Source organism: Macaca mulatta, chromosome 1 (assembly GCF_049350105.2).
Source record: "Macaca mulatta isolate MMU2019108-1 chromosome 1, T2T-MMU8v2.0, whole genome shotgun sequence".
Taxonomy (NCBI): Eukaryota; Metazoa; Chordata; class Mammalia; order Primates; family Cercopithecidae; genus Macaca; species Macaca mulatta.
Window position 1 is genome coordinate 115317733 of NC_133406.1, and position 12591 is coordinate 115330323.

A 12591-nucleotide genomic window follows, 5' to 3' on the forward strand; every position below is an offset into this window, starting at 1 on the left:
CTGGCTAACACGGTGAAACCCCGTCTCTACTAAAAAATACAAAAAACTAGCCGGGCAAAGTGGCGGGTGCCTGTAGTCCCAGCTACTCGGGAGGCTGAGGCAGGAGAATGGCGTGAACCCGAGAGGAGGAGCTTGCAGTGAGCTGAGATCTGGCCACTGCACTCCAGCCTGGGTGACAGAGCAAGACTCCGTCTCAAAAAAAAAAAAAAAAAAAAAATAGATAGGAAAATGTTACCCAGAACCAAAAGAAACAGTCCCAGAAATGTCAGAAATGGTGGAATTAGTAGACAGGACATTAAAAGAGATATAAATATGCTTTTTTTTTTTTTTTTGAGATAGAGTTTCACTCTTATTGCCCAGGCTGGAGTACAGTGGTGTGATCCCAGCTCACTGCAACCTCCACCTCCCCGGTTCAAGTGATTCTCTTGTTTTAGTCTCCCCGGTGGCTGGGATTACAGGCGCCGGCCACCATGCCCAGCTGATTTTTTTCAGTAGAGATGGGGTTTCACCATATTGTCCAGGCTGGTCTCAAACTCCTGACCTCAGATGATCCTCCCACCTCGGCCTCCCAAAGCGCTGGGATTACAGGTGTGAGCCACCGCACCTGGCCTTCATGTTCTTAAGAATGAAATAAAGGAAATGAAAGTAGACCCTTATTTCATACCATATGTAAATATCAACTCAAAATGGGGTAAAGACTTACATGTAAGACCAGAAACAATAAAACTACCAGAAGAAAACATAGGGGGAAAGCTCCATGACATTGGTCTGAAAAATGATTTTTTAGATATGAGCCCAAAAGCACAAGCAACAAAATCAAAAGTAGACAAACAGAATTGCATCAAAATAAAAAGCCTCTGCACAGCAAAGCAAAAAATCAACAAAGAGACAACCTACCCAGTGGGAGAAAATATCTACAAACCATACATTTGACAAAGGGTTAATATCCAAAATATATAAGGAAATCTAACAATTCAATAGCGAGAAAGCAAATGACCTGACTTTAAAAATGGGCAAAGGGCCGGGTGCAGAAGCTCACACCTGTAATCCCAGCACTTTGGGAGGCCAAGGCAGGCAGATCACTTGAAGTCAGGAGTTTGAGACCAGCCTGGCCAACATGGTGAAACCCCGTCTCTACTAAAAATACAAAAATTAGCCGGGTGTGGTGGTACACGCCTGTAATCCCAGCTACTGGGGAGGCTGAGACAGGAGAATTGCTTGAACCCAGAGTTGCAGTGAGCTGAGATCCCAATACTGCACTCCAGCCTGGGCAATAGAGTGAGACTCAGTCTCAAAAAAAAAAAAAAAAAAAAAAAGGCAAAGGGCCTGAATAGACATTTCTCAAATGAAGAAATGACCAACAAGTATACGAAAAAATGCTCAATTAAAGCCATAATGAAACGTCACCTCACATCTGTTAGAATGGCTACTAATAGACAAAAGATAATAAGTGTTGGTAAGAATAAGGAGAAGAGAGAACCCTGGTCCACTGTTGGGATTTTCAGTTAGTACAGCCATTATGGAAAATGGTAATTTCTTTAAAAATCAAAACTCTAACTACCATTGAAGACTTTTCTGTGGTACTAAAAAGAAAAAAGTAAAAACAAAAAAAACCAAAAAATAGAAATACTATATGATCCATCAATCTCACTTCTGGGTGTATACCTGAAGGAAACAAAATCATTATGTCACAGAGGTGTCTGCACTCCATGTTCATTGCAGCACTGTTCACAACAGCCAAGATATGAAATCAACCTAAGTGTTGGTCAAATAATATAAAATTTCAGTTAGAAGGAATAAGTTCAAGCGATCTATTGTACAACATAAAGACTATAGTTAATAATCTATTGCATGCTTGAAAATTGCTAAGAAAATAGATTTTATGTCCAGGCGCTGTGGCTCACGCCTGTAATCCCAACACTTTGGGAGGCCAAGGCGGGTGGATCATGAGGTCAGGAGTTTGAGACCAGCCTGGCCAATATGGTGAAACCCCATCTCTACTAAAAATACAAAAAATAGCTGGGCGTGGTGGCGCGTGCCTGTAATCCCAGCTACTGGGGAGTCTGAGGCAGGAGAATCACTTGAACCCGGGAGGTGGAGGTTGCGGTGAGCTGAGATTGTGCCATTACACTCCAGCCTGGGCAACAAGAGCAAAATTCCATCTCAAAAAAAAAAAAAAAAAAAAAAAAGAAAAAGAAAATAGATTTTATGTGCTCTTACCACACAAAAAATGATAAGTACGTGAGGTAATATATGTGTTAATTAGCTAGGTTTAGCCATTCCACAATGTATACATATATCAAAACATCATGTTGTACCCTACAAACACATACAAGTTTTATTTGTCAATTAAAAAAAATAAAAACAGACCCAGTCAGGAGAAAAAGTTCAAAAAAGGAGTTTATACTATTAATTTCACTAGGGCCTCAGAGGAGACATAGTATTTTAGTTCTGAACTTAAAAATATGTGAGATTAGGGGTTCTAGAAATAAATATTTAGCCATTTTCCTAGTTTTCTTTTTGTAAAGGTTAACAGTATCATACTGAATTAAATTTAAAGTGAACATATTTAATCTGTTAGTTAAATAATGTAAAGAAAAACAAAAATATAATGAGAGAAATGGAAGGTATTCTTAAAAGACCAAAATGGAACTTCTTGAGATGAAAAATATATCTGAAATGGAAAATACACTGGATGGAACTTCTGCCTCTGGGAGGATGGGGTAATGTATTTTCACCACTCCTAGAACAACCGTAAACCCTGGAAATTATTTATTAAACATAAGAAGACTTGGAAAGGTGGAGAAAAGAAAGCAGACTGGATAGAAACCTAAAGACCCAAGAAATACCACAGTGGTGAGTTCTCTGAGTTTTCTTTCAGCTCCATTTATTTGACACTTGGAGCTGAAGAAACCAGCAACCAGGAAATGCCAATGGGCACAGACCAAAAAGCAAAAGAAAAGCTCCAACAAAAGCCTGTTTCTGCTAGCCAAAGGCAAGGGGCAGTCTGTAAGACAGGAACTTTTAGCCATACTACAGGGTGCCTAGATTAAACTTTATTCTGGGTGGTCTGTGAGGTGTTTCTGGATGAGATTAGCTTTTGAATCTATGGACTCAGTAAAGCAGATTACTCCCCCCAGTGTGAGTGACGTCATCCAGTCTGTTGAGGGCCTGAATAGAACAGAAAGGCAAAGGAAGGACAAATGTCCCTGTTTTGCTTCCTACCTGCCTGCTTGAGCTGGGACATCAGTCTTCTCTTGCTCTTGGACTGGAATTTACAACACTGGCTCCCTTGGTTCTCAGGCTTTCAGACTCAGACTGACATTACACCACGGACTTTTCTGGGGCTCTAGTTTGCAGATGGCAGATCATGGGATTTCTCAGCCTCCATAATCACATGAGCCAATTTATACATATATTCCATTGGTTCTGTTTCTCCAGAGAACTCTACTACAGTGGCCCTACCCCAACCCATGCCAAAACTAAGTGGGAAACCTAGACTTCCACTCTCTCAAGGTTGCAACAGGCCACCCCAATACCCTCACTAGAGTGGTGTCACACAAGGCCAAGTAGGGAACTGGGACTTTTGTCCCAGCCAGCCAGTAATGAGCCCTCCTCTCTGTGAGCGTGGTGGCAATAAAGACCGTGGTGTCCATGGGGAACCTGGACATCCATCTGGCAGAAATGAGGTACCCCTCTGCTTTCCTGCTCGGTTGGTATCAGAGGAGGCCTAGTAGAGTCAGGACCTTAACCATCACCCACAGGTAATGAGGCCACCTCTACCACAGTATCAGGAGAGACCACGTGGGGCTGGAACAAGCAGCCCCATCCAGCAGTAAGGAGGAGACCTGTCCCGCTTGAGTGTCAACAGAGGTACAGAGGGAAATCTGAACTTCTCCCTTCACCTGGCAGCAATGAAATGACACCCCCTCTCATGCCAAAGCAGTGACAGACAAAGTCAGTTAAAATAAAAATTTTAAATTAAGATCCAAAGTCTTATAACATAATACAAAAATGTCCAGATCTCAAACTGAATGAAAAAATACAGTAGATGTCAACACTGAGATGGCAGCTATATTAGAATATCTGACAAAGATTTTAAAGCAGCTATGATAGAAATGCTTCAAGAAGCAGTTCTGAACACACTTAAAAAAAAGTTAAAAATATACAACTTCAGCAAAGAAATAGAAGGTATAAGGAAGAAGCAAATAGAAATATTAAAACTGTAAAATACAATAACCAAATAGAAAAGCTCAGCGGATAGGCTCAATGGCAGAATAAAGAGAACAAAGGGAAGAATCAGCATACGGTAAAACAATAGAAACTACTCGATCTGAACAACAGAGAAAATAGAGTGAGAAAATGAATAGAGCCCCAGGGACCTGAGAGACTAACAAGAGATTTAATGCTCCTGTGGCTCCTGTCGCTGGAGTCCCACAAGAAGAAACAAAAGAGGGCAGGGCTGAAAAAGTACACCAAGAAATAATGACTGAGAACTTCCCAAGTTTGTCAGGAGACATAAACATAGTGATTCATATACGTAGTGATTCAAAAAGATGAGGAAGGCTCGGTACAGTGGTTCATGGCTGTAATCTCAGCACTTTGGGAGACAGAGGAAGGCAGACTGCTTGAGGCCAGGAGTTCAAGACCAGCCCAGGAAACATGCTAAAACCCCATCTCTTAAAAAAACCAAACCAAAAATAAACAAACACACACACACACACACACACAAAATTAGCCAGGTATGGTGGCATGCACCTGTGGTCCCAGCTGTGAGAGGATCATTTGAGCCCAGGAGGTCAAAGCTGCAGTAAGCTTTAATCACACCACTGCACTCTAGCCTGGGCAACAGAGTCAGACTCTGTCTCAAAAAAAAAAAAAAAAAAAAAAAAAAAGAGAAAAAGAAAAGAAAAAAGAAAAAGAAAAGGAAAAAGAAAAAATGCTGAGGAAACCTCAACCAAGATAAACCTAAATAATCTGTGCCAAGCATGTTAAAATTAAACTTCTGAAATCAAAGAAAAAATCTCTTGAAAATGTCACTATAAGGAAACAAACAATTCAATGACAATGGATTTCTCATCAGAAATCACGGAAGTCAGAAGGAATTGGTACAATATTTTTCAAGGGCTGAAGGAAAATAACGGTCAACTCAGAATTCTATAACCAGAAAGAAATAGAATTCTATACACAGAAAGAAAAATCCTCCAGGAATGAAGAGGAAACTAAGATATTATCGGAAGTTTTCTTAGGGAAACAAAAAGAGTTTGTCACCAGTAGACCTACTCTAAAAGTGGCTGAAGGAGATTCTCTAAATGGAAAGGAAACAATGAAAAAAGAAATCTTGGAACGTTAGGAAGAAAAGACACAGTTAGCAAAAAATATGGGTAAAATCAATAGACGTTTCTTCTATCGAATTTTCTAAACTATGTTTGACAGTTGAAACAAAAATTACAACACTGTCTGATTTTATTCTAAAGGTATGTACAGGGAATGTTTTTAGAAATTATAAATTAGAGAGGGAACAGGGACAAAGAGAGGTAGGGTTTCCATACTTCACTCATACTGGTAAAATAATGACAACAGTAGGCTGTAATAAATTATGTGTATATATAATATAATACCTAGAACAATCAATAAGAAAGCTATGCAAATATACTCAAAAACACTGTAGAAAGTGCTCACTTCAGCAGCACATATATTAAAATTGAAAGGATAGAGAGATTAGCATGGCCTTTATGTAAGGATAACACGCAAATTTGTGAAGGGCTCCATATATTTTTTTAAATGCCATAGATAAAATAGAATTCTAAAAAATGTTCAAGTAATCTTTAGGAGGTAGGGAAAAGAAAACAAAGAAACCAAAATCAGAAAAAAACAAACAAAAACAAAAATTGGCAGACTTAAGCCCTAACATACCAATAACTACATAAAGATTAGTAGAATGAATTAAAAAGCATGACCCAAACTATGTACTCTCCACAGGAAACTTACTTTAAATATAATGATATAGGCAGGCTGAAAGTAGGATGGGGAAAGTTATATCATGCAGACATTAACCAAATTAGCTGGGCTTGGTGGCAGGCACCTGTAATTCAGGCTACTCAGGAGGCTGAAGCAGGAGAATCACCTAAACCTCAGAGGCAGAGATTGCAATGACCCGAGATTGTGCCACTGGACTCCACCCTGGGTGACAGAGTGAGACTCTGTCAAAAAAAAATCCACACATGGTGGCTTACACCTGTAATCCCAGCACTTTGGGAGTCCAGGGCAGGCAGATTACTTGAGGTTAGGAGTTCAAGACCAGCCTGGCCAACATGGTGAAACCTCGTCTCCACTAAAAAAACACAAAAATTAGCCAGACATGGTGGTGGGCGCCTGAAATCCCAGCCACTCAGGAGACCGAAGCACAAGAATCGCTTGAACCCACAAGGCCGAGGTTGCAGTGAGCCAAGATGGTGCCACTGCACTCCAGTCTGGGTGATGGAGTGAGACTGTCTCAAAAAAAGACAAACATTAACCAAAGGAAAGCAAAAGCGGCTATACAGATAAAGTAGACTTCAAAGCAAAGAAAATTATCAGAGACAAAAAGGATCATCATATAGTGATAAAAAGGGTCAATCCACCGATAAGACATAATAATCCTAAATGCACCAAACAAAGGAGCTGAAAAATGTGTGAGGCAAAAACTAATGGAACTCAAAACAGACATAGACAAATCCACAATTATATTTGGAGACATCAACACCCCTCTATCAACAATGAATAGAACAACTAGACAGAAAATCAGCAACTATACAGAAGAACTCAACAATATCATCAAACCAACAAGACCTAATTGACATTACATAGAACACTACACCCAACAACAGCAGGGTACACATTTTTTAATGCTCTCACAGAACATACACCAAGGTGGACCGTATCCTAGACCATGCAACAAATCTCAACAAATTAAAAAGGATTGCACTATACAATATGTTCTCTGACAACTATGGAATCAAATTAATAATAGAAAGATGGGGGCCAGGAGCAGTGGCTCACACCTGTAATCCCAGGACTTCAGGAGGCCAAGGCGGGTAGATCACCTGAGGCCAGGAGTTCAAGACCAGCCTGGCCAACACGGTGAAACCCCATCTCTAATAAAATACGGAAATTAGCCGGGTGTGTGGTGGGCACCTGTAATCCCAGCTACTCGGGAGGCTGAGGCAGGAATTGCTTGAACCTGGGAGTTGGAGGTTGCAGTGAGCCAAGATCACGCCATTGCACTCCAGCCTGGGCGACAAGAGTGAGCGAAACGCCGTCTCAAAAATAAGGAAGATAGGAGGAAAATTTTCAAATACTTAGAAGTCAAACAACACATTTCGTAAAAACCCATGGGTCAAAGAGAGTTTCAAGGAAATTTTTAAAAAATATCTTGAATGCCCTGAGTGCAAAGGCGCAAGCCTGAAGTCTCAGCTTCTCAGGTGGCTGAGACAAGAGGATTGCATAAACCCAGGAATTCCACTGGATGATTTAAGAAAAAAAAAGAGTTTTGAAATACATTGAACTGAATAAAACTGAAAACACAACATATCAAAATTTCTGTCACACAGCTAAAGCAGTGCTGAGGGAAAAAATATAGCATTAAATATATACATTAGGAAAATCAAAAAGTCCAACATCAATAATCTAAATTCTCACCTCAAGAACTTAGAAAAAGAAGAGCAAACTAAACCCAAAGCAAGCATGAGCAAGGAATAATGAAGATACCAAAAAAAAAAAAAAAAAAAAAAAAAAACCAGGAAATCAATGAGATTTATTTTTTAAAAATCAATGAACAAAATCAATAAAACAAATAACTTTCTTTGGAAAAAATTATTAAAATTGGCAGGCCACCAGCAAAACTGATGAAAAACAAAAAGATACAAATTACCAATATCAGGAATGAAACAACTTATCACTATAAACATCCAAAGTATAAGGGAATACCACGGATCTATATGCGTAAATTGACAACTTAGACAAAATGGACCAAACCGAAAAACACGAATACCACAATGAACCCAATATAAAATATATAATTTAAATAGCTCTGTAACTATTAAGGAAATTAAATTCATAATTTAAAACTTCTCCCACTCCCTAGGAAAGGAAATCTCCAGTCCCAGATAGTTTCACTAGAGAATTCTACCAAATGTCTAAAGAAGAATTAACACCAATTCTACCTAATAGAAATAGAGGAGGAAAGAACAGTTCCTGCTTCATTTATGAAGCCAGTGTTACCCTGAGCGGGAAAACGACAAAACAGTATAAAATAAGTACAAACCAAAATCTCTCATGAGTATAGATGCAAAAAGCATTAACAAAGTATCAGTAAACAGATATCAGTCAGCCGAGCGCGGTGGCTCAAGCCTGTAATCCCAGCACTTTGGGAGGCCGAGACGGGCGGATCATGAGGTCAGGAGATCGAGACCATCCTGGCTAACACGGTGAAACCCCGTCTCTACTAAAAAATACAAAAAACTAGCCGGGCGAGGTGGCGGGCGCCTGTAGTCGCAGCTACTCGGGAGGCTGAGGCCAGAGAATGGCGTGAACCTGGGAGGCGGAGCTTGCAGTGAGCTGAGATCCGGCCACTGCACTCCAGCCTGGGCGACAGAGCGAGACTCCGTCTCAAAAAAAATAAAACAAAAAAGCAAAAAAAAACAGATATCAGTAATGTATAAAAAGCATTACACACCACACCCATCTTATTCCAAAGATGTAAGACTGGTTCAATATTCAAAAATCAATCAATGTAATCCATCAGATTAAAACTCTAAAGAAGAAAATCACAAGATCAAATCAAGTAATGCAGAAGACTCATTTGACAAAATAACACCCATTTGTGATTTAAAGAAAAAAACAACTCTCAGAAAAATAAGAATACAGAGACACTTCCTTAACTTGAAAAAGAGTACCTGTAAAAAGCTTACAGTTAACATTACACTTAATGGTGAAAGTCTGAATGTTTTTATATTCAACATAGTGCTGAGGTAGTACAAAGGTACTACCTCAATTCAATCAAAAGGTACTACCTCAATTCAATTTTTAAAAAAATCAATTCACTGGAGGAAAGCTAGCCTTTCCAACACATGATGTTGCAGCAACTGGACAGCCATAGGCAAAAAATGAAACTCAATCTAAGTCTAATACTTTCTACAAAAATTAGCTCAAAATGGTTAAATACTTAAATGTAACATGTAAAACTATAAAACTTATTTTTAAAATAGAAGAACACTTTCAAATTCTAGGATTAGACAAAGAGTACTTAGATATGATACCGAAAGCACAATTCATGAAAAGAAAAATTGAGATTTTGGACCTTATCAAAATTAAAAACTTTTGCTCTTGGAAAGCCCATATGAAGAGGGTGAAAAGACAAGATATTGGGAGAAAATATTTGCAAATCACATATCTAACAAAGCACCAGTATCTTCAGTATATTTAAAAAAGAAAAACCCTCAAACTCAACAGTAAAAACAAAACAAAACAAAAAAAACTGCCTGTAATTCCAGCACTTTGGGAGGCCAAGGTAGGAGGATCACTTGAGGCCAGGAGTTGAAGAACAGCCTGGATAACATAGGGAGACTCCATCTCTACAAAAAATTTAAAAATTAGCCAGGTGTGGCAGTGCACACCTGTAGACCCAGCTACATGGGAGACTGAAAAAGGAGGAACACTTGAGCCCAGGAGTTCCAGGTTATAGTGAGCTATGATCATGCCACTGCATTCCAGCCTGTGCAACAGAGTGAACCCCTATCAAAGAAACAAAACAAAGAAAACCCCACAAACAATCCACTTAGAAAATGGGCAAAAAACATGAATATATATTTCACCCAAAAGACTATTCAAGCATATGAAAAGATGCTCAACATGATTAGCTATCAGAGAAATGTAAATTAAAACCACAATATGTTACTACACACCTATCAGAATGACTGAAATAAAAAAAAGCAACAGCACCAAATCCTGCTAAAAATGCAGATAAACTGGTCATACATTGCTGGTAGCAATGCAGAATGGGGTAGGAACTTTGGAAAAGAGTTTGGTAGTTCCTTACAAAGTTAAAACATATACTTACCATTTAACACAGCAATCCTATTCCCAGATATTTACCAAAGAGAAATGAAAAGTTACTAATGATATGTTAAAGTGCATAGGAGTTTTATTCATAATAGTCCCCAAATGGAAACAATCCAAACATCCATCGCTGCTGCAAAAACAATGGAATACTACCCAATAAGAGAAAGGAACAAATAAATGATATGTACAACAGTGATAAACCTAAAAGTGTAATGAAAGAAGTTGAACATAAAAGACTACATGCTATATGATTCCATTTATGTGATATTCTTTAAAAAGCAAGACCATAGTGGCAATTTATCAGTGGTTGCTAGGGGCCAGAGCTGTGGATGGGAATTGACTGCAGAGGGGAATGAGCAGTGGTGTCCCGGGAAATGTTTAACAACTGGCTCTTGGTGGAGAGGGAGCCCTGGTTTGTAGCATTCGCTGATTTCCATGGTGTAAATACTCCTCCATTGCCAATTTCAAGTTACCGATGTGACGTGACTGACCATTTAGTAGAGAAGAGAGGCTAGTTAACAACTGGATCTCACAAGGTGGCGTAAGTGGGATCCAGCGCACCACTGGCCACAAGGAAATTTGGGGGCATGATGGAAATGTTGCATATCTTGTGTTAATGGCTGAACAACTGTACATATCTGTAAAACTCATTAAAGTATATATTTATAATGGGTGAATTTTAATGTAGGTCAATTATGCCTCAATAAAGATGAATTTTTTTTAAGCTGGGTGGGTGCAGAAACAGTAAGGAATTGTAACTTTTTATCAGGGTGGCTGCCCTCCACCTCCTAATCATCCATCCTTAATCTCTTTGTTGTTGTATGTTTGTTTTTTAATGCATTGAACAATATCTTTGTTGAGTGCCATCTATCTTGTCCTCAGGAAGCCATGCTCTATTAATGATCGCCAAAGTTCTCTGCTGGTCAGACCCTGGCTACCTCTCCAACCTTTCTGCTCAGCACAATAATTCTGCTACTTTGACTCTGGCATCCTAACGTCCCTCTGCTCTCAGTAAGCCCAGCTCTGTGACCGGATACCCTATGTCAGCCCTGGCCTACAGAGAACAGCAGTCCCTGAGCTTCTCTTACCAGCACATTCTTCATCACTTCAAGAAACTGAGTATTCTTTCCACGCCCAGCCTCGCATGCCCACTCTTTTGAGCCTTTTAAAGAAAGTGAATATTCTTTGGGATGTCTGATGGAACATAAGCATTTGGTGAGTTTTCTGACTTTACATAACATATTAATTCTAGCATACCCACTCTTTTTTTTTAAATAGAGATGGGGTCTTATTATGTTGCCCAGGCTGGGCTTGAACTCCTGGGCTCAAGCAGTCCTCCTACTTCAGCCTCCCAAAGTGCTGGGATTACAGGCGTGAGCCACCACGCCTGGCCTAGCAGGCCCACTCTTTTGAGCCATTTAATACTTCTTCCACTGTTTGCCACAGCAGTTCTCACATGCCTACTTCACTTAATGTGGGCCATGGCTTTCTCCAAGCTTCCCAGAGCCATCCTATTGTAACCAAAACAGGTTCAGTCGCTTGCTGCTTGCAGAGTCCAATTAACAAGAGCAAGGTCTGGTATAAAGAAAGTGACTTTTTATTCCAGTTAGCTTAAGGGAAGAAGGTATAGCCTCCGGCTTTTAGGGTATCACTTCGCTTTTGGAGCAGAAAGCAGATGCTTTTAAAAGGGGACCTGGCATGCTGATATAAATGGCATGCAGAGGAAGAAGCAGGCAAGTGGGGTGCCTGCATACTCGCTTTGGTGCCTTCTCTACTGGGTGGCCGAGCTGGTGACTACTGGTGCCTTCATGGGAAAAGCAGCCCAAAACTCTCCAGGTGAGAGAGTCTCATAGCAGGCACACATTGGCTTGTAGATGGACTTGTAGGTTGTCTCTTCAGGTAACCTCCTGCTTGTCTACAAGAGACAACTTGTAGGTTGTCTCTTCAGGTAACCTTCTGCTCTGGGACTTCTAAACACACAGTTAGATGAACTTGCCTTGTAGGAAGTGTCTGGTAAAGAGGAGGTAAAAGGCTATAACTGCATTTGGAAAAGGAGAAAAGAGAAAATGAGAGAAAAAAATAAACTATCACTTGGAAAATGGGGTACTTAGTTACACTATCAGAATGTTAGCAACATCTCTTGGGGTCTTTGTCAGAGTATTAAATACCATATCATAAAAATGGGCTCCCATAGGCCGGGTGCAGTGGCTCATGCCTGTAATCCCAGCACTTTCGGAGGCTGAGGCGGGGCAGATCACAAGGTCAGGAGTTCGAGACCAGCCTGGCCAACACAGTGAAACCCCATCTTTACTAAAAATACAAAAATTAGCTGGGCGTGGTGGCAGCCATGTGCCTGTAATCCCAGCTACTCAGGAGGTTGAGGCAGGAGAATCGCTTGAAACCGGAAGCTGGAGGTTGCAGTGAGCTGAGATCACACCACTGCACTCCAGCCTAGGCAACAAGAGTGACACTCTGTCTTAAAAAAAAAAA

At 40.1% G+C, this 12591-nt stretch overlaps 1 protein-coding gene and 1 non-coding gene across 3 annotated transcripts in view; one reads left to right on the top strand and one right to left on the bottom strand.

The window, feature by feature from the left end:
* RIIAD1 (regulatory subunit of type II PKA R-subunit domain containing 1) overlaps window positions 1–12591 on the bottom strand; it is a 43389-nt gene that overhangs the window by 8974 nt on the left and 21824 nt on the right. The window lies entirely within an intron of this gene.
* LOC114674943 (U6 spliceosomal RNA) lies at window positions 5675–5778 on the top strand. Its single transcript, XR_003726035.1, has one exon. It is a non-coding gene; the product is annotated as a U6 spliceosomal RNA (small nuclear RNA).